Source organism: Crocodylus porosus, unplaced genomic scaffold, assembly GCF_001723895.1.
Source record: "Crocodylus porosus isolate Cpor-Errol unplaced genomic scaffold, CroPor_comp1, whole genome shotgun sequence".
NCBI classification, from domain to species: Eukaryota; Metazoa; Chordata; order Crocodylia; family Crocodylidae; genus Crocodylus; species Crocodylus porosus.
In genome coordinates, this window is record NW_017728886.1 from 239,029,696 (window position 1) to 239,032,835 (window position 3,140).

Consider the following 3,140-nt stretch of genomic DNA (forward strand, 5'->3'; position numbering starts at 1 on the left):
CCTAGAGGCTACTAATTTCAAATGTGTCATAAACTCAGAGTGTTAGGTGACATCACAGATCTCACTCTGCATGTGGTACTATAACCATATTTGAGTGAGGGGCAAAACTCACCAACTGAAACCCCTCAGTGCTGAAGTAGTAGACTTCTTTTGCATCAATATGAGTTTCTTGGAGGCAAATGATGCTCATGTAGTGATAGTGGATGAAAAGGCAGGTAAGGCAGCTTTCCTTAGCAGCTGGGCCTTCAATATTCAGTTGAAGGAGCCGAAGTTTTAGGAACTTGGGAATTTTGGCTAAGAACTCAAAATACGTCATTCAACTGGCCAAAAAAACTGGAACTGGGTGTGTTTTCTTCCAAATTCAACTGGTTTGAGGAATGTAATGGGAGAGCAGAACCTATGCAGCTTGTAGAAGGCCTGACTGCAAGGAGCTGGTATGAATAGCACAGTTAAATGGGCTGCAGGATCCAGCCTACAGACTGCAGGCAGCAGAATACTGGACTGCTGATTAGGGAGTTAGTGCCACCTGGGCCCATTTAATAGTGTGTAGGGCCAGCTGACCAGAAGGGGAAAGAAAATAACTAGAGCTGGCTTGTCCAACATACGGTACGTGGGCTGCCATGCGGCCCGCCAAGCCATTTTCTGAGGCCTGACATGCTGTGATGGAAAACGAAAGTAAACACTGTTTACTTTCATTCCCAGCCCTTGTCCCTCCCCCAGCCCTTCAGCAGGTGACCAATGAACACGCACTATGAGGCAGTTAGCTGCCCAGTGACTGTTGACCCTCTCCGCAGGAGGAGCAGGGCCCCTCTCTCAGCTCCCCCGACCACTGCCATGGAGGCCAGGGTGGGTGAGCTCGCACCAGGTGGGTCCGGGGTCCCGGGCTGAGGTGCTCCCCAGCCACCTGCATGCCCATCATGCAGCTCCTTTAGGCCCCATTCCAGGAGCAGTCCACAGTCCCTCAGCAGAGAAGGGAGGTGTGGGGCGGAGCAGCTGGTTTCTCTCTGCTGCTTGCAGGAAGGCGCCTGCTGCTCTTCTGGGAGGCCCAGTGCATTCATCACCCAAAAAGTCCATCTAAGTTAAGCGATGGGAAGGCCTTTTCCTCTGCCCGCATCCGTGCTGAGTCCCGAGCCCACAGCGCCACCCTCCCAGTCCTGGGGGACTGCGCCGGTGGCACCGGCACCTGCACATGTGCCCACCAGGGAGAGGAGGGAGGGCAGAAGAGGGAGAGGGTATGTGAGTCCGCAGGCGGCGCAGCATTACCTGGTTCCTGGCTGCAGAACAGCCACCTGGTGCCAGCGTTGGCATGTGGAACAGCAGCTGAAGGAAGGAAAATGGGGGCCAGAGAGTGAAGCAAGCTAAGTGGGGCTGGTAGAGGGCACCTCAGCCAGCCTCAAAGGTCAAGGCCTGTCACAGGGGACAGTTTGTTTCTCTGTGTGGAAGAAATGCTTGTACTCCCTGTATAAATGTAAAATAGGTGGTGCAATGAGACTTAATCCATTACTTCCTATTTGGTGATTAAATATGGAGATTGGAAGCCTGTGTGGGGAAAAAAACTAACAGTACCTAAGAAGTTCATCAGTGAAGGTAAATCAGCTACAGATGCATAGAAATCAGGATACAAGGTTCATGTTGATTGGCAATTTAGAAACTCAACTGCAGGGCAACTGAAACCTAGACTAGGGGAATGGGTTGCCTGAAGATTTGAGGGAGGGAACCTGTAGTGGACATGGTAAGGATACCTAGCTGTAATGAAACTTCCCCATCTCAGCCAGCTTTGATTTCCTAATTCAATGCTTTATCTATGTCAGCATTTTTCATGACTGATATTCTGGAGTCACTGGGGCACAACAAATTCCCAAATTTACCTCAAAGGATAATTGACCTAGATCATATTCTGGCCTGCTTTTAAAAAAATAATTGCAATGTAGCTGTGCTTATAATGTTCATAAATGTTTTTTCTCATCTTTAAAAGACTCTTTCCAAAAAAGTACTTTGTGTATCTCAGGGTTTCTCTGTCCCAGAGTGCTCACACAAAGGCAAACATGTTTCATTGTACCAGAAACTGATAAACTTACTGTCTTCAAGAAAAACAGGAGCCAGCAGAAGAAGACAAATGCAACCTGAAACAACCCCACCTATTAGCAGGAGAGTACACATAGGGATAACAAGTGCCATGACTAAGTATATTTTATGGGCAGCATGAGTAGGCTCAGAAAAATACTTAGTAAGTGGGATCTGACTTAGCTGATCTACTCCTTAGTATCTATTCTGAACCTTACCTGATTGCTTTGGGGAATAAGATGCACTTTTACTCATATGTATCACTACAGGGATGTAGGCAGACAAGGTGTATCAGGCTCTTCTTTCTTGTGCGTCATCAAAAATGGCTCACATACTCGCATCTATGAATCATTTTAAGGACTGCTAGTAGTAATTTATTTACAGCTTTCACTAAAACAATAGAATAGCATACATTTAAAATCATCTGTAATTGTGATGTTGAGGGGTAACCAACACGGGTTTGTGCCAGGCTGATCCTGCCTGACTAATCTGGTCTCTTTCTATGACCAGGTAACAAAGAGCTTAGATATGAAGGAGGAAGTCAATGTCAGCTTCTTGGACTTCCAGAAGGCCTTCGACACAGTGTCCCACCTAATTCTGGTGGGCAAGCTGAGGGACTGCGGCACTGATGAATGCATGGTCACATGGGTGGCAAACTGGCTCCAGGGGCACACCCAGAGGGTGGTGGTGAACGGGTCGATGTCGACCTGGGAGGGTGCAGGGAGCGGAGTCCCCCAGGGCTCAGTGCTTGGGCCGGTGCTGTTCAACTTCTTCATTAGCGACTTGGACAAGGGTGTGGAGAGCACCCTGTTCAAGTTCACTGATGACACCAAGCTGTGGGGTAATGTGAATACACCAGCAGGCAGGAACCGCATCCAGGCAGACCTGGATAGGTTAGAGAAGTGGGCGGATCTGAACAGGGTGCGGTTCAACAAGGACAAGTGCAGAGTGCTGCACCTGGGGAGAGAGAACCAGCATTATGGTTATAGGTTAGGGGCTGACCCTCTCAGCAGCACAGAGGCAGAGAGGGATCTTGGAGTCAGGATTGACTCCAGGATGAATATGAGTCGCCAATG